Source organism: Schistocerca gregaria, chromosome 5 (genome assembly GCF_023897955.1).
Source record: "Schistocerca gregaria isolate iqSchGreg1 chromosome 5, iqSchGreg1.2, whole genome shotgun sequence".
Taxonomy (NCBI): Eukaryota; Metazoa; Arthropoda; class Insecta; order Orthoptera; family Acrididae; genus Schistocerca; species Schistocerca gregaria.
The window spans coordinates 111255816-111281174 of record NC_064924.1 but is presented as its reverse complement, the minus strand read 5'-3'; the positions used below and the strand labels follow the sequence as shown (position 1 = coordinate 111281174).

General features: G+C 43.7%; 1 protein-coding gene across 1 annotated transcript in view; it reads left to right on the top strand.

The window, feature by feature from the left end:
• LOC126273249 (whirlin-like) overlaps window positions 1-25359 on the top strand; it is a 509290-nt gene that overhangs the window by 409682 nt on the left and 74249 nt on the right. The window lies entirely within an intron of this gene.

Sequence of the window (25359 nt, the reverse complement as noted above, 5' to 3'; positions counted from 1 at the left end):
GTTTGTAATGAAAGCCAGTACGGGGTTTCCTATTGACACATGGAGCTCTATGAAACACCCCTAAAGCAGACATTATTTCGGCCGACGTCATTTAACTTCACAAACGGGCAGTAGAAAATCTTTACAAAAATACCAGAGAAAATGCACCTGATGACTGATACGGGAGTAAATGTACATAGCCGGGTGCACAGGTCTACTCACAGTATTAAGAAAGCTTTTGGTGTTGAATATTAGTGTGCAGGTATTTTGAATTCTCGAAGTGTGTCCATAAGCTGCAGTTCATTTTATCTGAGTGAACCAACTCAGTGGGCATTTGATTGAAGACGTTGGCTCGTTCTCATCAGGGAGGTTCAACCGTCGGAAATCTGGAACAGCCACTTGAAAGACGAACTGCAGTAAAGTATTGAGCAGTAGAAGGAACGAATGCAGCATTGTGCTGTCTCAGGCTAGTCCTACTTTGAAGGCGACCAGCACGGACGGACCACATTTGCTACGTACACTGATTTGCAGCATTAGCCTCGATTTATTCAGATAGAACGTCGCATACGACGCTTCTCACCACAACGCAATGACATGTGCGTTGAGATGACGAAAGCCGTGTGATCTCTCGTAATATCGAGTCGGACATCATTTTGCTCACTGTAGTGCTGCAAGTCGTTGGGAGTCCAGTGCAAAAATACTGAGCCATGCTGCCGAAGGTGTTGCCAGTGCAGGAGATTGTGCACGAACAGACCTTTCGATCGTATCCCATAAATGTTCAATGGCATCCATGACGGCCGATCTGGATGGCCAGATAATTGGCTTGAAGTGTCCATAATGTTCTTCAAACCAATCACAAACAGTTGTGGCCCAGTGACATGGTGCATTGTCATCCATGAAATTTCCATTGTTGTTCGGATATACGAAGTCCACGAATGCCCACAAATGGTCCCCAAGTAGCCAAACATAACCATTTTCAGTCAATGATCGGATTAGTTGGACCAGATGACCAGGTACTTTCCATGTAAACACAGCCTACACCATTATGGAGCCACCACAAGTTTGAATGGTGCCTTGTTGACAGTTTGCGTCCATGGCTTCGTGGGGTCTTCGTCGCACTCGAATCCTGCCATCGGTTCTTACCAATTGAAATCGGGACTCATCTGACAGCACTTGGGTCACGAACCGAGGATGGGGGACGCAGGTGATGTCGCGCTGTCAGCAAAGGCATCACGTCGGTCCTCTGCTGCTATAGCACATTAACCCCAAATTGCGTCTCACTGCCCTAAAGGATAAGTTCGTCGTTCGTTCACGTTGATTTCTGCGGCTGTTTCACGAAATGTTCCTTGTTTGTTAGCACTGACAGCTCTACAGAAACGCCGCTGTTCTCGGTCGTTAAGTGAAAGCCGTCGTTCGATGTATCGTCTGTGGTGAGAGATAAGTCTGAAATTTTTTATCCTCGACACATTCTTGACGCTGTGGATCTTGGAGTACTTAATTTCCTAACGAATACTGATATGGAATGTCCCATGCGTCTAGCTCTATGTACCATTCCGCGTTCAAAGTCTGTTAATTGCAGTCATGTGACCATTATCACGCCGAAAACGTTTTTTTCACGAATCACCTGAGTGCGCCATTGAACTACCCGTTTGTACCTTGTTCACACGATACTACTGCCATCTGTATAAGTGCCTATTGCTATCCGATAACTTTTGTATCCTCAATGTAAAAAGTGCACTGTTCGTCCTCTGCTATGGAGCTGATTAATTCTGATGAAACTTTTCACTGCGAGGTGCCACAGTTCAAGGTAACAAAAAAAAAGGAGCTTTCCATAAAAATCCCACAACAGATACTTTCTTAATAATGCTAGCTTGTATCAGTGCACTATGTCTCCAGTCACCACAACTCCATTTCAGTCTCTTGTTCGGCGGATTTGTGGAAAACTGTGGGAGACGAATTTGCTTTATTGTAGTCGTGCCAACACTACAGAGATTTCTGTTGTAGAGATGTAGATAATATGTAAGATGTACCAGGAGAAAAGATCAATATTAAGGGATATGACAGGAAGGAAGAAAAAAGGTCTATTTAACATGGGCTCCAGAAAGCATTCCTTAAGTGTTGTGTACACGTCTTCTTCTTCGATAATGTGAAACAAATCTCTTCTGCTGCAACCTCCTTATCATATTTTAATAGGTGGTAGTATCTAAAAAACAATGAGTAATACATCCAGTAAACATGGTCTTGAAACCATAACAGCTATGAGCACTTGTTCATCTCCGCTACTGCGAAATGCATCTCTTGTATTGAACAAGTACTCACAGTTCTTGAATTATGCATTTTAGAGCCACGTTTACTACCCAATTTTTTCTTGTTTTGGATCATACTACCTCCTCCGAAAATATGGAAAACAAAAAGCTTGCAGTTGAGTAGATACCTTCCACAGTATCGTAGATGAAGAAATGCTAATACTTAGTAAGGTATGAGTTTTAGACCCCATGTTCCCGAGACTTTTATTAATCGAATGACGATTCTTGTCATACCCTTGGATATTGAGCATTCCACCTGGGCCCTCGTGTGTGACATATATAGAGATAGCGGTTATGAGTATGCTGCAGTGTGGAAACAAACGTCAGGAAGATTCAAAGATACTCTGTTAACTTAATTACTGCTGTAAGGATATACGCGTACCCACTGTGTTTAGAATGTGCATCCGAGCGTCTGTCGCGTTGTGCTGCGGCGAGACAGGAGGGGCTACGTGCGAAAATACGCGAGTGGTGGTGGTGCGTTTGGACACGCCGGTAACGGAATGGCTGGAAAAAGCTCACCTACTGCGGCCAAGGCCACACGTTGCGCTAAAATTCTCTCGGACATAACCTTAAACATCTCGCTCTAACTGAAATTAACGACAGCGTACGATGACTGCTCAGCAGGGAAAGATTTGTACAACGGGCACTGGTTAGTCACTTCAGTAGGCTGTGCCTGTGCAGGGCACCATTATGTCTTCTTCTTTTAGTCGCTTCTTCACGGATGTGGAGCCAGTTGCATGATGAACGAAATGTGTACGTAACATTTGTCAAACGTGGAGTTAGATCGGCGTTGCAAGCATTGAAACAGGATGACGTGAATGGTTGATGAAAGCATCATAATTTGATTAAACAAACAGTAGATGACTCCCTCGGGAGCAACCAGAAATCATTATAGTTTTGGGCTACTGTACGCTGGAATTTTGTGGCCTGTAATGGTCTTAATAACTATACATATTTTAATTGTAATGTCTAGGTTGCTGTATTTTCTTTATATAGAGTGATTACATGATGATACAGTCTTTCATGGATGATGGAGAAGGGCAAGTACATCAATTTGAGGTAGGGTATTCTTGTCCGGAAACGACAAAGTCGAAAGCTCACAGTGGAATACATGTACCGGTGCTATTGTTGCTGAGATTTTAGGGTGGGAAACTTTCAGAGGTGACAGTAGGGACTAAAACAAGGAAAAAATGTAATCATGGGTTCCAAAATGCATACATTAAGAGCTACGAGTATTTGTTCATACTGAAACTGTGAAACACATCTCTCCTACTGTAAACTCTTTCGTTTCCATATGTTTTGGGGAATTACTGTGGACCAAACAGCGAAACAAGTGTCCAATAAATATGAAATCTAAAATGCGTACCTAAAGAGCTATGGGTACTTGTTCAGTGGAAGAGATTGTTCCACAGTAGGAAAGATTAACAAGTGCTCATACTTCTTAAGGTATACCAGACAATTTTATTTTGGACCATACTGCCATATGGACAGCAAAGAGCTTGCAGTGGAAGAGGTCCATTGTCAGAGGTATCAGAACAAGTTTCACTTACAGCTTTCCACTCGATTGTTTCCGCACCAGGGTGCCTTACCTCACATTGATATCTTTTCGCTTCTCCATCATCCTGAAATTTTGTAACGTCATCATGAGATGACACCATATAAAGCGATCGGTTTCGACACCAATCCTCTATAATCCTGAGGCCATAAAGCCGTTACCACAGTAAGTAGTCAGTTTACTATGAACTGACGAGTTACTGTGGTACCTACTATATTACGTGAAGATGACCACGTAGCCATGCTGAATACGGCCTCATTATACAAAGAAAATGTAGCATTTCAAAGTTTTATACATTACCAAGATCGCAGTTTCCACAATTTAATCATGATGAATATCATAAAGAAAACGACAAGGAACTATCGCTGAATAATAATAATATGAGAACTTTTTTGACAGTAAAAAGATAAATAAAACTGTATCCACTGGTGATTACTCATCCTTCGAAGTCTTTCCCTTCCTGCCGCAAATCTGTTTCGTAACGAAGAAGTAAAAAATAAAAAATGATATTCTCAACTTGCACAGGTAATACACTGTGTTACTATCGAAACTATGATGAAAAATTCTGGAGAGACTGTCTTGGATCACAGTTATCTCATCTAGGGTCCTGTGACTGCCATATAGCCGTATAGTCGTTTGTAGACGTGTCAGAGGGTATTGTGGGAGTTATTTCCGATTTGTCGTAGCAACAGGACAATATATGTAGCCGGTAATTCGGACCAAACGAGAACTTCGCATCATGTTCCCCACATGCTTAGTGCCACACAGGTCTAGTGCTGGCAGCTGTCAAATATCTTGGAGATGGAAAGGATAATTGCCCAGTGTCCAGCAAGATCTCTGTGTCAAGTGGTGTAACTAAACGATAACGACGACTTAGAGGAGTTGTAGAGGGAAGAACAAATTGAGGGCAGGAAGCCATGGCCGGAAATGGCATCTAATGTGATTACACAGTGTTTAAGTTATAAGGACCATCACCTGCCACTAAACAACCCTATGTAGTGACAGACCTTAGTCTGTACGTTCATGAACCGCAAGCAGATTTTCTTGACAGGCATGGATGCATTTGATGCAATGTGACAAAGTGAATGCTCTCTGCTCTGTTGTAGAAGGCCCATTTGCTCTCCATTGACGTATAAACTCTTGCTAAAGGGGTAGCCCAGTAAAACACGGCAAGTGCATGCTTAATCCACGTGGTATTCGCTACAGCTTGGCGGAAACTGCCAAAGATTAACGTAGTTCATTAGCCTAATTATACGGCTATCTAGGCAGGTCGTATACCCACGCAGAACATACAAAGATGCACATATGTCTCAAACTTGCAGTGAGTGCAGGGAAGTTGTTCTTCCTTTGCACCTTGTGCTGCAGTGAGACATAGATAACCATAATGTTTCCTTAGTTGCATGGAAAGTAATACTCACCACAATCGGTGAACACTTGCGTGCATGGAAGAGAGTGAGTCCAAACTGTGTTGAGGAATGACTGCTACTCACTTGGCTTTGCCATACAGATGTAGTGCTCTAGTGGCCAAACGACAGGTGTTGTCCTCTATAACTTCCACACACTACAGAGGCCCCTACATACAAGTGGACGTGTCCACCGTCCCACTTACTAAGCAGGTCTGGCCTGACCCACTCGTGTGTATGTGTGTGTGTGTGTGTGTGTGTGTGTGTGTGTGTGTGTGTGTGTTTTGGTTTTACTGGCAAGCCTCTACCTGCTTAGTCTGACCGCTACCTGCCCGCCCACAGTCTTTTAGTAGAGCCAGGGAGTCACTAAGTGCACACCGGTGTCCACCCACACAGTTGGACTGGTTACAGCTGCGGTTGGTGAGTAGGTCGGTGGATCAGTAATGCTGTGAATAAGCGCCTTAAAGGACACCATGCACGGGCAGCCTGGTCCACAAGCACCTTTGTCGATGATGGGTTAGTGGTCACGTCTTTTTTTTTGATCCGTTGTTTTGCCCGGAGAATCTCCATGTGCTTGGCCCGATTGCTACCTGCCAGTTGACACAGAGAACCTCTACCTGCTTGCCTTAATCCCTACCTGCTAGCCAGCACTTCAACAGTGCGTGCAAGAATAGTCTGCCAAGCAGTCACAAGTGTCCACTCACAGTCAAATGGGTTGGCAAGCAGTGCAGTAGGCCAGTTGGCAGACCCACTGTGTTGTGAATGGGTGCCTTAACCCTATGACTACCATTTTTATTTCAAACACTTTAATGTATGGTTAACTAATATATTACTCAGAAGCAACAATATGAAAAGAATTTTTTCCACTCTTTTGTTTCCCAAGGGGCTTGGGAGCTGGAATAGCACATACATGATTATTCATAAATACCTCCAGTGTCTCAGAAGACGACTGTGCAAAAACACATACTGAAAAGACACACATCAGTAGACAGTTCATCTCTCCAAGTTTGTAACTCACACTGCAGGTGCTCAATATGGGTCGTCAATTCATGCATGCAGTCATCAGTTCGTGGATGCAAGTCTTTGACACGATGTGTCTGGGAAGGTGCGAAGGTAGCCCACTTTGCGAAATTTTTAATTGGGTTGCCTATCTGCAGGATATCGATATGCCAATGCGGAGACGAGGGTTTACAATGAAACTTGAGAACATCACAACCTACAGGTGCCGTCATAATTATAAGAATTCTGCTAATCTTCAGGGACACTGATGCATAGCAATAACATGCAATTGTTCTCTGACAACCTATCATGGGACTCAGAGGGACCTAGACACGGGTCCCCAGGTAGATGCCATGTTTCTTGACTTCCGCAAGGCGTTTCCTACAGTTCCCCACAGTCGTTTAATATACAAGGTAAGAGCATATGGACTATCAGACCAGTTGTGTGATTGGATTGAAGAGTTCCTAGATAACAGAACGCAGCATGTCATTTTCGAAGGAAAGAAGTCTTCCGAAGTAACAGTGATTTCAGGTGTGCCGCAGGGGAGTGTCGTAGCACCGTTGCTATTCACAATATACATAAATGACATTGTGGATGACATCGGAAGTTTACTGAGGCTTTTTACAGATGATGCTGTGGTATATCGAGAGGTTGTGACAATGGAAAATTGTACTGAAATGCAGGAGGATCTGCAGCGAATTGACGCATGGTGCAGAGAATGGCAATTTAATCTCAATGTAGACAAGTGTAATGTGCTGTGAATACATAGAAAGAAAGATCCCTTATCATTTAGCCACAATATAGCAGGTCAGCAACTGGAAGCAGTTAATTCCATAAATTATCTGGGAGTACGCATTAGGAGTGATTTAAAATGGAATGATCATATAAAATTAATCGTCGGTAAAGCAGACGCCAGACTGAGATTCATTGGAAGAACCCTAAGGAAATGCAGTCCGTATACAAAGGAAGTAGGTGACAGTATTTTTGTTCGCCCACCGGTGTGCGATCCATGCCAGAAAGGGTTGATAGAAGAGATATAGAAGATCCAACGGGGAGCAGCGCGTTTCGTTACAGGATCATTTAGTAAACGCGAACGCGTTACGGAGATGATAGATAAACTGCAGTGGAAGACTCTGCAACAGACGCTCAGTAGCTCGGTACGGGCTTCTGTTGGAGTTCAGAGAACATACCTTCAACGAGGAGTCAAGCAGTATATTACTCCCTCCTACGTATATCTCGCAAAGGGACCATGAGTATAAAATCAGAGAGATTACAACCCACACAAAGGTATACCGACAATGTTTCTTTCCACGAACAATACGAGACTGCAATAGAAGGGAGAACCGATAGAGGTACTCAAGGTACTCTCCGCCACACATTGTCAGGTGGCCTGCGGAGTGTGGATGTAGATGTAGATGTAGCTATCTCCCAATGGTAGTCATAGGGTTAAGGCTGACCCTACTCTGCCCTATGGGGCACTGGCTCAGGGAAGCGGCCATTAGCCCAAACACAGACCAGCGCAGATGCTACAAACTACCGTCTACATAGTCCTATTGCTCGGGTTCTGCATATGTGCCAGCTGTACCTGTAGGTTAAAGGCCCTGGCCGTATGGTCGTGCATCCTACAGTCCAGCTGCTTGACTGTCTCCACCTCAGCTGCTTGCCTACCTGTGTCCATCACTGCCCATGTGCGACCAGCTGCCCATAGGTAGTACTAGAGCTGCAACAGCCTACAGCAGAACTTTTTAGGACATGGGTTCTTGCAATCAGTCTGTTCATTGATATAGCCAATACCACTCCTCAAAGTTTGTCAGTATTGTTTTATAAAACTAATGTGCCCCCAAGTGAGCATTTTGTCTTCATCAGATAACCCTTTTGCGAAACTAAAACTAGGAAACTGCATTGGGTTACATTACATGTGTGGATAAGTGAATTGTCCTGGTGGAGATGGTGTACAGTGGTTCTAGGATACTGCATCACACACTACTCTGATTAGTGTTGCTGCTGCATGCTGACGATTGATACACATCGTTAGTTGTTGCTTTCCTGATAAATACCACATTCGCAGATGACTGTCATTGACGCCAAGGCATAATCTGCTCTCCTTGTTCAGTACAACTTTGTACTGTTCATACCCCTACTGTGGAAAGCAGGCTGCGCTGTGATAAGGTGCACCAATGAATGCCACCTGATCTCGTTATTCTGATTCCTATAAATGGTTACTGGTGGTTCTGGTTTGGGGGCGTAGTAAGCCTGATTTCAGCTGCAATGCCATACAACAGAAAGTGACACCCAGCAAACACCTCACAACCATCACGTCGGAAGGATTATTCAGCTTATCACAGGGCAACAACACAACCTTATCGAAATTTAGTTAACTGCAGGTCTGTGCTCGTCGGTCCTAGAGTCGCATATCTGTGCATTCTACAATGACTGAAACAGACCATTCCTTCAGCAAAGCCAATGAACATCTAACGCGCTCAGTATCTTCATGATAAGTATACATTCGTGATGATGATGAAGATTTATTTCTGGAAACTGCACGAATGTGATTAGGCAAATCAAACTTTCTTTTAAAGATGTGGTTGAAAACAGTCAGATAAACTGACTGCTCTGGTTAACAGTATCCGACACGTTTTTTGTAATATGCAGGATGTAACAAGCTTTGAGAGGCTCTAGAGGGTGTCATATGGGACGAATTGAGGATATAACCTATTGTGCAAAAACGTCATCCAGTGACATTGCAGATTCCTGCGGTTGGGCCACCCATTTGGCAGCACACGGCAAGTGGAAAATTTCACAGGGAGCCTGAATGTGCTATAGATGTCAAATGACATGCTTCCATACCTGCCTCTGCACTATGGAAGACACTAAGCATAGACAACGTAAAAACTCACACATGCTGCGGAAGGAGTAGCGCAATGGAAAGCGTAGGTCCCTGAACGTTGATAACCCAGACGTTTGTCATTATACTGGAATCTGTTCCACCAACTGAGCTACCAGAGCAAAAGTTACGATCCCTCCTCGTATCCTTACTTCCTCCAGTACCTCATCTTCCACCTTCCAAACTTCACAGTTATCCTACCTAACAAGCAAATTAGCACTCCTGGAAGAAAGTATATGGCTAAGCCATGTCCGTGCAATATCCTTTTTTCTAGGAGTACTAGTCCTGCAGGAGAACTAGAACTTCAGTGAAGTCCGGAATGTAGGAAATGAGGTAGCAGGGGAAGTAAGGCTATGACGGCGCTTTGCGAGTCGTGCTCGGCTAACTCTGTTGGTGGAACACTTGCCCGTGGAAAGGCAAAGGTCCTGGGTTCGAGCCCCTGTCTGGCACAGATTTAATCTTCCAGGAAGTCTCAGCATATCTACAATAAATCGCTGGCACCTCCACGAAGCCTGCCTGCATTGTTTTGTTACATCATGTGTAGTACGACGATACGATCTTCTTTGTGTATTTCGAGATATTTCAAGAAGTTTTTCCATTTTGCACAGCCTCCCTTTTCATTTGTCGACAAGAAGACTGTAGGATGGAAGGGTTAGTTTTATGACTTCATGTCATAGTTGGAGCCAAACACCTACAGCTATCTACAAACTCCACCTAGTACAACATTTACACTTTCACAGCAATGAAAGACAAATCAAATGTGATATATGTGTAAAATATTTTACACACAGACACAACTTGAAAGCTCATTACATCTTCCTACCCGACACACACCTTTGCACTTTGTCTCTGCTTCCCTGTATTAGTGCCCCACTGGAATAAGGCATCTTTATAAGGTGATGACCCATCCAAGTGATATTATAGGCTGTTGGTACGTTGGGTAACAGTCTAATAACCTCGTTTAATTTTCACAGCTCTAGTATGGTCCACCGAACACCCTCTCGCCACTGTCATTATGTCTTTAGATCTACGGCCGCTCGCTGCACAACTCGGCGCATAAGTCTGTTCCTGGCAATTCAGACGAGTTTTTCGCTGCTGGCTCTCTTAACAAGAACTGTAAATCGAAAAACGCCCATGATGAATTCAACATCTTTGAGCGCTCTGTTATTCTCTTCAGCGTCTTCAAATTTTTTAACTATTGGTCTCTTCTGCTCACTGTGTTGATTTGTGGATACCCTACGTTCGGATTTCGGTGTATTTTAGATATCTCCTTCCCAAAGGTTGGTACCATATGAATCTTTCTTCTTAACCCATGAATTCAACACTTTTTTTATTTCATTTCGTGTGTAGACAGCTGGAATGAAAATCTATTTTTTGCTTTCGAAAATTTTCGCACAGTATATCTTCTTTGAGACTTCGTGCACTACGTTTCTCATGGGTAAGGTAAACGAGACAAACATGTATTGCCTTATTTAGTGAATAGTGTATTTGCTTATATATTACTTTTATTCAGCGCAGGCATAATAATATTAACTATTTCAAATTCACTGCATTTTTCTCATATATTTCTCAAATAACGTTCAGTTTTATAGCACACTCTCACATACACGCTCTTTCCTCATTTTCATTTACTTATTTTCATCTAACGTTTCATTTATTCGTATTTCTTTGATTTGTGCGGAGACATATGATGATGATAGACACTTATTCCCCTTCGACTACTGTTTCATTTTTGTAGTAGTGGCTATCTGATTTCAGTTCGTTTCAGTCTGAGTTCCTTCAATCTTCCGAGCAATAGATTCCACTTTTCTTTTTCTTGGATCGTTTTTTAATGTCAGAGATGGTACACAAACAACTTTGATGATCTTGACTCTTCTCTAAGACGTGCTGTACGAATGGCTAACACTACTTCAGGCATTGAATCTGCTGACGAGTTTTACGATGACCAGACTTGTGTCTCATGCAGTGGCAAATACAACTCTTGATACGTCTCTCATATAGAATGGACATCGTGGTTCGTAGGTGTGGAACTAACCTCCTAAAACAAGCAAAAATTCAAATCAGATGGTATGAGATGAGAAAAGGGGAAAACTTGAAGCTACGGTGTCAACATGGCTGCCACTTTGAAAGCTGTCGTCTCAGATGCGCCTCGTATTTTTCAAATCCAAAGAGGGTAATGCTACGTATTAAACAGATAAAGTGTTACTTGATAATAGCAATAGTGCCTCTAATTTGAGCGTAGCTCTATGCGTGCTGAAGTTACGTCGCATTTTATACAGATCAAGGCAAATGCCGGTGAGTACACATAAGGGCCATGGAGGATGCTGGACGTGTTGTAGGTTTTTCGCTATCCGCTTCACCCATTCCTCGCTGATTTTAACCAACACGCGTTCCGGAATGCGAACACAGGCATCAACAATCCGCTCTCTGAGGCATGCAAGGTTTCCAATCTCCATCGCCTAGACTTACCTTGATAGGTCGCCATAGACAGGTATCTAATTGAACGTGGCATCCACTCCACAAGACCTGTATGGCCTCTTCATGTCTAGAGAGACAGGATATCCAGATATGCTCAGACAGCTAGCTCCCATAATGAGATGGGGCACCATCGTGCTGAAAGGAAACTGGACTCATCCCATCTTCAGACAGCAACGACGGTAGCCTATCATCGTTTATCTACAGATAATAGGCTGCTTCCAGTGTAGCCAGAATAAAGAAGGGCCCAGCAATAAGACAACCCCATTTCCCCACCAGACCATGACTTTCGATGCATCAACTCCCTTCAATCGATCCATCCAGTTAGGGTTGATATCTTACCAATAACTGTGATTCTCATATATTTACTAATACGACGACCATCTCAATGCTTTCAACTTGTGCTAATGCCATCAGATTTCACGTCACCTGTTAAAAAGAAAAGTTTGGCGGAATTCGAAAATTAATCAAGCTACCCTCAAATGAAACACACCACTGTTCTTTCCACATAACTCTCTACATCTGAAAATTGCTAGGTGCATCTAAGATAGTGGTTTCCAACATAGACGCCAAGTTGGCAACATAATCTCATAGGTTTATCTCCTCTTTCCCAGCTCATACTACTGGACATCCAATTCCTTCAAGATAATGTAATCATTAGAAGTCTGAAAATCAATGTCACTTATGTTCTTGAGTGCAGTGCATACTGGAGGAAGCCAATTTCACACGCATGACCCATGTTGTATTGCCCTTTCGCTTTCATACCGCTGCTCTTTGATATAGAATTTGTTTCTCTGTGATGTATTTGCATTTCCGCACAAGCTCGTCGGAAAAGGTGAATTGTGTGTTGTCCTCCATGAAATTGGCTTCTTGCAACACATACTGTACTCGAGAATATGCTTGACAGCGATTTTCAGAGAATAGAACGATTACATGAGCTTGAGCGGTACTTATAAACAACTGTCTAACTGAACTGCGCTCCACTTTTATAGATCTGTTTTCTGCACCTGAAAAAAAACTATTGTCCTTATTCGATGATTTTAATATAATGACTGTAATTAATAAAGACTCAGTGAAGAGAAATAATTAAAGACTGTACTCGTGATGAGTCCTGCATCAGCAAATCCATTGGCACGAAATACACTAAGAAGTTCCCGTTTTGTTTTGTGTGTGTCAACTGACCATTTCTTTTTGTTACCATTTGGTGAACAACTGCTGCTTAAGTATCATCACCAAAGATGAAGACCGAGAGTTCTTTGTGACCTGTAAATTGTTTGGATTACACAAATGTTGTAGTGCTTTTCTTCCGTGGACAATGTGATAATATAAGAAAGACATGAAAAAACGTTTGGATTTATAATTTATTTCAAAAAATGAAAGTATTTACAGAACGTTGCCTGTTGCCACGACCCCCATAATATCAGGCGGGACACTGTGAACGAGGTACAAAACTCCTGGTTCCAGTTTCGCGTAAAGATACCTTTGATCACTCTAAAGTATTCTTCACACTTCCCTACTGAGTGAAAGTTTCATTATCAGAGCAGTATCACTTTAATAGGACATGAAAACCTACCAGCCATCTTTCGTCCTTATTGCCTTGTAGTTAGTGCTGCTGTTGCTGATGTTGCCGCTTTAAATAACGAAGCTACGTATTTTCAGACTGCTTCAAGCTCATATCTGTATCTGATCTTGTACCCTTCTGCATTTTGAAACACGCACTGTATGTATCTAGGATGTGTCTAGCCAGGAATCCGTCATTCCTTCCGCAGGAAGAGCTCATTCCGAAACATAAAAGTACTTTTTCTTATTTCTAATTACTCTGTCATCTAATAAAATATATTTAACACACAAGCTGAACAAACTTCAAAAATTCTTTTACCTTCTAGCTGTCTGTGTGGAGCCCGTTTACTGTACGATGATAGTGTCCCATTTACAAATTTGTACATTTATAAGTCACTTTATGTGGACTGCGGAGTACTGGTGGTTCTCATACCAAACTTAAATCGACTTGATTTGCTTGTATTTTGTTCTGTACGTGAACCTGATTCTTTCTTTGAACTGGCGTGTGAATGTCACGTCATGTGTCTTTCGACAAGGTCTGCTTTGTTTCTCATTGCACAACACACACTGGACTGTTAAAATTATAGCCTTTATTTTTCAGTATTCTGCTAAAAAAAGTACACAGTCAAGATGGTGACATCACGCTTAAGCTCCTTCTCTACTGCTGTATTCCAAACAGGGCCAAAATTCAAAACAGGTCGCAGAAAATCACGGCTATGTTTAGCGGTATACGAAATAGTTTCAGACAAGAGATACTTTAGGTGAGTGGGTGCACAAAGTGGAAGCATTGAGGGTGGAGGATGAAGTGGGGGAGATACGGCAGCAAATCTGTTGATTGAAGAGGTCGGCGATACCATCAGTTTAGTAACGATCAGGGTGTTAACAAACTGATAACAAGAACTTCTACTGTACCAGTAGAAAGAGCTATTTTCTTGTATCAGTTGTTTTATATTATTCTGTTAATGTCCTTGTTTTTGCTTGTGACCAAGCATATACGTTGTCCAATCACGATAATGTGACCACTTATCAGCCGGAAGGAGTGGCCGAGAGGTTCTAGGCGCTACAGTCTGGAACCGCGCTAACGCTAGGGTCGCAGTTTCGAATCCTGCCTCGGGCATGGATGTGTGTGATGTCCTTAGGTTGGCTAGGTTTAAGTAGTTCTAAGTTCTAGGAGACTGATGACCTCAGAAGTCAAGTCCCATTTTTTTGACCACTTATCAATAAACGAAATATCCATCTTTAGCAGCGCGGGCCTCTACGAGACGTGCGGAAAAAGAGTCTGCGAGGTTCTGGCAAGTACCGGCAGGGACGTGGAGCCTTGCCCACTACAGTGGTATGGCCAGCTGCGCTAGGTTTCTCGGTTGAGGATCCATGGTGCGAGTAGCCTGTTGGCGGTGGATCACAAATTCTCGATTAGGTTTAACTCCTGGGAATTTAGTGACCAGGGTAGAACCGTAAACCCATCATGTTGCTCTTCGAACCACGCACGTACACTGCGAGCTGTGAAACACGTTGCGTTATCCTGCTGGTTGATGCCGATGTGCTGAGGAAAAATCGAAACAGTTATAGATGTGGACATGGTCTCCAGGGACAGATGTATACTTTTGTTGATCCACTGTGCCATCCAGAATGACGAGAACACCAAGGGAATGCCACGAACATGTTCCCCAGACCATAACGCTCCCTCCTCCGGCTTGTACCTTTCCGAGGATCGTTGCAGAATGTTTGTTTTCAGACGTTTCGCGCCGTAGACACCAACGACAATCAGTTCGATGGAGCATAAAACGTCATTCACCTAAAAAGACCCCTCAGTGGTCGTCCGGTTGTCGTATTGCTGCTGAACAGGAGCCAGCATGAATGAATGAACCAGGTGGCTGTGGTTGTAACCGCTACCGTTCCGGTCGTGGGGTTGCCGAGAACAAAAACGCAGCGGGACCAAACGGGGAGAGACCCACGAACAAACAAAACAAACGGGAAAGGACGGACACGAACAAAGACGGACGACCGAGCAAGACCTAATGAGCAACAACACGCAAATAGCAATAGGGTCACAAGCGAAACCTCACCAATCCACAACGTCCACTCGTACACGAAAGCAAAGTAATGTAAACACGCTGTCTGTAGGCGAGATGTCGATAGACTAACGCGAATATCAGACTGCTTGCTGAGCTTTTTTTTCTTTCTTTTTTATCTTTATTGGAATACGATTCCCCCCGAAGGGGACTGGCTGGCAGCAGCCTACAGACTTCGTTAATAACATGAAGAGAATAAATAATGAAAACAGGCAATAAAATCGGAGATTTAAAAAGGAACATGGCGAAAAAAATTGTGGACTTAAAAACATTGAACAAAGGGGTGATGATGTGAATAAAATACATATGAAGCAGATAGGTAAAATAATAGACAGACAATTAAAAAACAACGGCGACAGTCTGGTTTATGTTCGCAAAAGACATAAAATTCGCACCCAGCGACAGCATGGTTTCTGTTCGCAACACTAGAAAGACGAACAACACCGGACATTCACTGGAACACTGCACTAAAAAGTTGGCAAATGTGACATACCACAGCCGAGAGCAGGTGGGGGGAAACTGTACAGATTATGGGAAAATAAAAAAGGGGGAGAATGAAAGGAAAAGCGAAGGGGTGGAGGGAGGGAAGGAACCGATGGAGGATGAGGACCCATAAGAGGGGTGGGGGGTGCTGGGCATACGCAACAGGGAGTGGGGAAGGCAGAGGAGGGGAATACAAAAGGACTCGGGGGGAGGGGGAGAGGTTTGGCGGGGAGAAAACAGGATGGAAGGGGGGGAAGAGGGAGCCCAGGGAAAGGATGGAGGAAGGGAGGAGGGGTGAGGATCATAGTTGATAGAAGGGATAGTTGGAGGGAGAGAGGGTATCATCCGGGAGGGGGAGTTGATGGAAGCCAACTTGGGAATTGGGAAAGGAGATGAAGGGTGTAGAGATGGATGGTAGGGGAGACACAACAGTGAAGGTGTGGCAGAGGGCAGGGACGGGAGAGGAGAGGCAGCCAGGGGGTGAGGGGGATCAAGGCGGCGGGAGGTGTAGAGTATGAGGAAACGTTCGAGGAATAGGAGCAGATGGGGCAAAGGAATGAGGTCATAGAGGGTCCGCATGTGGGACGGGAGGCGTTTACGGAAGACGAGGCAGGGTGCATGACGCTCAAGGATCTGGAGGGACTTATAGAATTTGGGGGGGGGGGGCAGATATCCAGGCCGGACTGGCATAACAGAGGACGGGATGTATTAAGGATTTGTAGGTGTGGAGGATGGTAGAGGGGTGCAACCCCCATGTCCAGCCAGAGAGGAGTTTGAGGAGTCGGAGTTGGTTGTGGGCGGAGACGAGGATCCAGATGAGGTGACAGTCAATGGTAAGGCCAAGGTAGGTGAGGGTGGGGAAGATGCGGACAGCACAGATGGTAAGGTAGAAATCCAGGAGCTGGAAGGAGTGAGTGGTATGACCTACAATGATTGCGTGTGTCTTGGAACGATTGATTTTCAGGAGCCACTGGTTACACGATGCGGCAAAAAGGTCAAGGTGATTCTGGAGAAGGCGTTCGGACTGTTGGAGTGTAGGAGCGAGGGCGAGGAATGCGGTGTTATCGGCATGTAGCAAGAGGTGTACTGGGGGGTTGGGGTATATCTGCCGTGTACAGGAGGTAGCGGAAAGGGGAGAGGACAGAGCCCTGGGGCACACCTGCAGAGGGGTAGAAAGTGTGGGAACTGGCATTATGGATGGTAACATAGGAGGGACGGCGGGAGAGGAAGGACGCTATCAGTCGGATGCAGTTGACAGGAAGTTTAAACAGGAGACCCGGATGCCAGACACAGTCGTAGGCCTTTTCGAGGTCGAGGGAGATAAAAATGGCAGAGCGACGGGAGTTAAGCTGGAGGGAGAGGAGATGAGTGAGGCAGAGGAGTTGGTCATCAGCAGAGAAGGAAGGTCGAAAGCAGCATTGGCGGTCAGGGAGGAGGTGGTTTTTGTGTAGGTGGTGATGGATGCGCCGGATAAGGATTGATTTCAAGAGCTTGCTGAACACCGATGTGAGACAGATAGGACGATAGGAAGAAGCATCAGCTGAAGGCTTGTTGGCTTTCGAGAACATCAGGAGGTTTTCCACCGGTCAGGGTAGAAGCCAGTGGCAAGGATGCCTGCTGAGCGAGAGGTAGGCGCTTAAATACCTGATAGAGTACCTTGCTATTGGCCGCTGGAACCACGTGCTCCACCGTGGTGCCCACACATTATACGCGGGCCAGGAGCGCGCACGCAACCACGGCTTACGGCGCGACGGCTGCAGAGACATCTAGTGGTAATCGAGGTCCATGCTGTCTGGCGCCAATTCGAAACCCGAGGTGCTAGGTGCCATAGGTACTGTGGAGGCCTACATGTAGCGACGTTCCCTGAACGCGTGTTGAGGAGATGATGTTGCTAGCTCCTTGGTTCATCTAGGCAGTAATTTTCTCAACAGTTGCAAGTCTGCGAGGGCTGTTCAAAAAGTAAAGTGACGTTTCAAATTGCATCGACAACATACATTCGGTTATAAATCTTTTCTTTATGTTGATATACATCAAAAAAAGCACAAACTTTCAAGTGTACAGCATACTTCGTTTCTTTTGACAGATAGAAAGATTGGACGTGTTTTAATGCACTCGGCGATTTTCGATTATCATAAAAAATTGAGCAAAGAATTTGCATCGAATTTTGTGTGAAAAATGGAATGAAGTGCTCTAAAACACTCAAAATGTTGTCAGCGGCAAACGGTGAGTCTGCTCAGAGTTTAAAAAAATGTTAACAAGCGGTACAAGCTCTTCCAAGGTGGCCGAGAAAATGCCAATCACCAATCTCGCAGCCGGGGGAGTGGCAGAGCGGTTCAAGGCGCTACAGTCTGGAATCGCGTGACCGCTACGGTCGCAGGTTCGAATCCTACCTGGAACATGGATGTGTATGATGTCCTTAGGTTAGTTAGGTTTACGTAGTTCTAAGTTCTAGGGGACTGATGACCTTAGAAGTTAAGTCCCATAGTGCTCAGAGCCATTTGAACCAACCTCGCTCTGGACGCCCCAGCACATCAACTGTTGATAATGTCGAAGCTATGGAGAAAACTGTTTTGGAAAATCGTCATATTACCGTGAGAGAAGTTCATGAGGATGATGGCATATCGATCGGCTGGTTTCAAACAATTTTTGGATATTTTGGGCATGACACATGTGTCATCGAAGTTTGTTCCAAAACTTCTCAATTTTGATCAGAAGAACCGTCGCATGACCAACGCTCAGGAGCTCATGAATGTAATCAATGATGATTCTGATTTGCTCAAAAGAGTCCTAACTGATGGCGAAACATTGGTTTACGGTTATGATGTCGAAACAAAAGCCCAATCGTCCCAATGAAAGCAATCCGGAGAGCCAAGACAGGAAATAGCACGCCAAGTTCGATCAAATGTTAAGTTTCGTTCGCTGTTTTCTTTTCAATTGCCGTGGTGTAATGCATCAAGAATTTTTGGCTCAAGGTCGCACGGTCAATAAGTACCTTGATATTATTCGCAAAAAAAGTCCGGAATTGTAGAATCACAATTTATAACTTTTTTTGCATCACGACAATGCACCTGCTCATTCATCGCTGCTCCTGAGAGATTTGTTGGCCAAAAACAACACGAAAATCATGGCTCAGGCAACGTATTCACCGGATTTGGCCCCCTAAGACTTTTTCCTGTTCTGACCTTACTGAAGAGACCTATGAAAGGGTGAAGATTTTCAACGATTGAGGAAATAAAAACTGCAGCGCTGGAAGTTCTTAAGGCTGTACCAAAAAATGCTTATGAGAGGTGCTTCGAGGACTGGAAGAAGTGTTGGCACAATTCTATTGTATCTAAGGGGTATTCATTTGAAGGGGACGACATGGATGTTGATGGATAAACAAATATTTTTTAATAAAAATGTAAAGTCACCTTACTTTTTGAACACATCTTGATCGTCTCCACAACCGTCGCCCATCACTTTCATACAAGGCGCATAGTGCACACAGCTGCCTCGGCGCCGGTTTTGGATAGCGCTGTTTTGCCATGCACGGTACGCGGTACGCGGACAGTTTACAAGCTTAGCCGTTTCGGAAATGCTTAAACTCGTGGCGGAAAAGCCAATAATCATGCCGTCTTGGACGTCAGATAAATCGCTCCTTTTCGCATTACGACAACAATTGCACTGTTCCTGCGTACCCCAACACGATATACAGGGCGAGCCACTAACTATTGCCATCAAGAATAACTCCGATACTATAATAGGAGCTGAAACGTTTGTGGCACAGAAGTTGCATGGGACAACGGGGGACATATTATGACGTTGGTTTTTTGTCGCTAGGTGGGGTCGCTTCAGAGATATGAAGGTCAACTTTTTTTTTATTAAATGGGATGTTTTTGGTACTAACTCTCTGATAGCGGCTATTGAGACTAATCTAATGATGTGTAACAGTAAGGTCTTCGAAAGTCAACGACGGTCACAAAGGTGGCATGAACGTCCGTTTACAGCAGGTGTTCCAAGTGATGACCATCAGTATTAATGCAGTGCTGCAATCCTCTTATCATGGATTGCGTGGCATTTCTTATTACTTCAGCACTTATCAAAGCACATGCTCTAACATTTCTCTCTCGTACATCGAATACGGTGTCTCCATCAAACCCGCCATTGACATGTAAACACTATTCGACAGTTTCGCAATACAACACTAAAAGGAACGGTAAGACTAGTATCGTCAAATCAAACGAATGTGAATGATGTATTCCTTCGAAGAACAATTCGATATACTTCTCATTTACGGAGAATGTCAACGAAATTCAGTGAGAGCTAGAGACATCCTCAACGTACTCGCCCTTCACGTCATACGTTTAAATATGTGTATGATAAATGAAAACAACTGGATCTTTAACGCATCGGAAACATATCGAGAAAAGGGAAGTTACTAACGAGTAAATGGAAATTGGTACTCTTGCCCCTGTGGTTCGAGATCCTTGTGGTAGTTCGCGTCAAATCGCGACGGAATCTGGCATGAGCCAGAGTAGTGTTGTTCGTGTTCTGCATCGCCATAAATGTCATCATTACCATATCAGTCGCAACCAAGAATTAACTGGTACGCATTGTATGCGTCTATGCGTCGTACTGAATTCTGCTGATGGGCACAACTTCAAATTCCGAAGGATGACACATTTATTAATTTGATTTTATTTACTGACGAGGCTACATTCTCGAAGCACGGAAATGTTAATTTGCATAAGATGCATTATTGGGCAACTGAAAATCCATGTTGGCTGCGGTAAGTTGCACACCAAAAATCGTGATCGACGAATGTATGGTGTGGGATTCTGGAGGACAGAATTATAGGCCCCTGTTCCATTGAAGAAAACCTTTATGGTAGGAAGTACACCACTTTCCTGCAAGAAACATTAAGTCCATTATTGGAAGAAATACCTTTAGGAACTAGGAAGAGAATGTGGTATCAACATGATGGGTGTCCGGCACATTATTCGCTGATGATGCCTAGAAATGAGTTGCACAGACAGTTCCCAAATCGTTGGACTGGACGCAGAGGACATGTGTCGTGACCGGCTCGTTCGCCAGACTTGAGACCTCTCGAGTTTTTCTTGTGGGGATTCCTAAGTGATATTGTTTATAAAGACGTTCCAACTGCACCTGAAGATATGCGAGAGAGAATTGTCAGAGCATGTGCTTCGATAAGTGCCGATGTTATAAGGAATACCACTCAATCCATGACAAGAAGATTGCAGCGCAACACTGATACCAATGGTTATCACTTCAAAGACCTTCTGTAAATGAATGTTCATGAAACCTTTTTGACCTTAGTTGACCTTCAAAGACCTCACTGTTGTAAATCACTGGATTTCTCTCGATAGCCGCTATCAGAAAATAAGTACCAAATTATAGCGCCCTATTTAAAAAAAAAGTTAATCTTCGTATCGCTGAAGCGACCCCACCTAGCAACAAAAAACCAACGTCATATTATGGCCCCCGTTGTCCATGAAACTTTTGTCCCACAAACTTTTCAGCTCCTATGATACTTTCTGAGTTATTCTTGGTGGCAGTAGTTAGTGACTCACCCTGTATATACCCACGACTGCTAGTGCTGTCACCATTCGTCTGTGAGTGGTTGTCGCACATTAAAATCGAACATAGGTTCAAATGGTTCACATGGCTCTGAGCACTATGGGACTTAACATCTGAGGTCATCAGTCAGCTAGAACTTAAAACTACTTAAACCTAACTAACCTAAGGACATCACACACATCCTTGCCCGAGGTAGGATTCGAACCTGCGACCGTAGCGGTCTCGCGGTTCCAGACTGTAGCGCCTAGAACCGCTCGGCCACCACGGCCAGCTCGAACACAGGTGGTGGTCACATTAATGTGACTGGGCAGTGTAATACAATATAAGTCAAATTACCCTCTAGTGGTTTATCACTTCCTTGCTCCAACCCTTTCACTTTATTTCGATGAAATAAATTCTGTGATATAACTTTTGCATACATTCGGCGGAACATAACTGGATTCACGACTAGGATTATTTGTTTTTGTTAGCACTGATTGTATTGTGCACCACCAGGAGATTACAGCACGTTCAAAGTAAAATGACTCGCCTAGCTAAGAAAGACCAAATCCGTTCTGTATAACTCTTTGGAGCGCGCTCGTTGCCTATGTTGATCACGGTCGTCGATTTATGTGCATCACTTTCTTCGAAAACCATTGACATCTACATTATTAGTCCGCAAATCAGTTTCACGTGTACTACGACTCTTACAAATAAAGTATGCTTCGACAAGATATTAAATTACGAAGGGTGCCAGCGAAAGACTTTAAGAGAAGCATATGCAGTGGTTCTTGTCACTGCTCCAATAATGAAAAAACACACCGATATCGGTCAGAGAAATTGGCTGTGTATTCGTCACAAATATCACTCATTCTTAGACAAATTGCTATATGGCACTGTTTTCTCTATAGTTTGCAAATGCTGAGAATGGTATCTCCAAAAAGGGCTTGATTTTGTGCTGAATATGCTATAAATGAACTTCAGTATGTGTTACGATTACTGTAATAACTGTTTCATTGCACTTCATCTGAATTCTCCTGATCTGGACGACACCTCTTTCCTTTGAAATTGGAGCAAACTTGAAGGATGAAAGTCTTTTAGTCAATCAATAACACTAAAAGTGTTACCATTTTAAGTGCTTTTTGCTCTTAATTCCTTGTGAAGCCTGTGAAATAAGGAGGCTCTTCGTTTATGAAGGTCCGATCGATCGCGAAATGGAAACCACAGTGAAAACCTAATGAAATTTTGCACAGATGTGTTGGATAGTGTCTATAGTACTCCCATCGATCGTGTCACCTCGCTCAAAAAAATGGTTCAAATGGCTCTGAGCACTATGGGACTCAACTGCTGTCGTCATTAGTCCCCTAGAACTTAGAATTACTTAAACCTAACTAACCTAAGGACATCACATACATCCATGCCCAAGGCAGGATTCGAACCTGCGACCGTAGCAGTCGCACGGTTCCGGACTGCGCGCCTAGAACCGCGAGACCACCGTGGCCGGCTGTCACCTCGCTCCTTTTAGTTCTGAGCGCACAGTGAGCACATAAAGATGCTTAGGACAATAGTGCCGCCTGCCATGTATGAGTACGTGCTGAGAGATTTCACCTGATTTCATGCAGCCCACATAGCGTAACTGTAATGCATTTTCTTCTTCATACAATAATTTCTCTGCCTTACACTCCGGATGCAATTAAAAGGCTCCTGGAGCGTTATACAATTGGGATTGCTTAATCACCCACCCAACAGTCACTACCTGGCTACCACTGAGTTCATCTCTGCTCACATGATCCGCTAGCTATGAAGACAACATTCTGACACAGGCAGCGAGCTGCAGGTTACTTTCGAAAACTGACGGAAAGTACAAGCGGCTACCTTCTATGACGACGGTATTGGAGAGTTGGAATAGCGCTACGTCAAATGTCTAAGACGGAGCGACGAATATGAAGAGAAGTAGATGGACGGTGTAGGTAACCACTGCAAGTAAAACATTTTTGATCAAATCTTAATAAACGAACAGCCCTCGTACTTATATTACCAGTTTTTTTCGTATCGAGAACAGCTATTTTGGAGCTAACACAACGACTACTGTCATGTCTTCTCTGTACCACACCTTACTTGTAGGTTATTAACAATACACTTTCCTTTCCAATAAATTTTCTGTATTTATAAATGTGGTCAAATTACTCTGGCGGCCTGGTTTGTTTACCGCCATTGTGTACACTCTTCTAGCACTGTTTTTTTATCTATTTGTTTCCATTTCTTTGCTATCAGTTTATTCCTTCTTGTGCTGTTCCTTTCTAACTAGCGCAGCTTCGAAGCCGTCGAACTCATTGTCGCAAGAATGTTTCGTTTCCGACTTCTTGATTTCCCGGTTTACGTGAACTACATTTTCATCTAAAGATATTTCCGTTATATGCTAAACTCACTTCTGCAGCAAAAGCGTAGTTTTGTAGAGATTTACGGCCATGTCAAAATTTCTTCGACGCAGATCTGATACACAGTTCTCAAGCACTTCTTTTGGCTGAAATCTATCTAGCTATCTATCCACTCGAACAGCGGCAGTATTGCCGTGGTAGAGGTAGTTTAATTTCACGTATAGTAATCAGCAGTGGGTCTGCCCAGAGTAATCGGAGACATGGTTGTTTTAAATACTAGTAATAGTTATCTGTTCAGTAGCATCATTGTTCTTATCACCGCAGGCAGAGCGTAACATTCTTAGAAATGTGTAGTTTGTAGTCAGTTGTTCGGTATCGAACGTGAAGCGATCCAATTATTTGCTTCATTACAGACGCCAGTGTACTTTTTCCGTCAAAAAAAAGTGATCTCTTTGTTTTTGCACCGAAGGAGGTCGCACAAGGATTCAAGTATTCATCTGATGGCGGCTGTATCACTGTGATTTGCAACTTTATTTATATACTCGTCCATTGTGTGTACCTGGAAGAACGACCGTGTCGTCTGGGTGATTAACTTTTTTGTCAGTCGGCGTATTTTCTGCGGTGTTTCCGTCCATGCTGTAGCCGACAAGCGGTCGGCGATAAAACCAGTGAACGCCTTTGAACTATCAGTTTCTCCTTTACAAACAAGAGAAGCATAAACGGACGGTGTCACCGATTTTGCTCCACTTTCGTACGGTTACAGCACATACTTACGTTCAAAAAAATGCTGCTTTGGTACGATTCACATCTCAAGCGTGTTCGAAAAATCGATATTCAAAGCCTTACAAGTCTGTTGAATACCACACGAGAGCGCGTGCCACGAAGGCGCGGCGTTAGTGCAACCGACTGATGCGGCGGACCGCAAGTCTGATGGTACTACTTTGAAGTCTTGTAATTCTTTTATAATTCTTCGCATCTTACACCAAACACTTTTATAGTTGCAGTGAGTCATGTTTTCTTGGAAATGGATGATAAGTATAATAAAAGTGGGACGTTCGCGGGTAGGTATAAACGAGGTGTAATAAGGAATCACGTTCAAATGGATATTTATTTGCTGATAATTTTATGGGCGTTTCGCAGTGAAGTCCCATCGGTTTATACCTGCCTCGAATAATGTACACTTTTCTTCTATGGCTATTGACGCCTCAATAACAACCATCTGATGCCCCATTTGTGGATTAGGCTGGGGTTGCCTACGCGACATTTGAAATGATGGAGTTAACAGTTGATTACTTCTCATTTTCATTACTGTAGGCCACAAAGATGTGTATAGTGTATTTTTTAATGGAGCTTCATTGGCCACAGACGAACCGTTGTAGGAGGATTCTGTGGAACCTTAAGAAAGAAAAAATCTGATGAGACTGAAATGCAGTAAGCGCACACTTGTACCCTGTCACCCTAGCCAATTGCAAATACACGCCACTACCCGATGTTTCACGGTTTCGTATATTAGACAACGGTATCGTGTTAGTTTTTGTAGCCTCGTGGTCAGTCTGTTTTTGCAGTGAAGTGGCGAGGACATTTTGTTTACATACTGTCCACAGTGTTCACGGGTGCATGCAATCTGTTTACCTCTTTGCCATCGCTTAGTGCAATTGGTAGACATGCCATGGGTCACGCATATCTAAATTCCATTACCAAGTTCAATT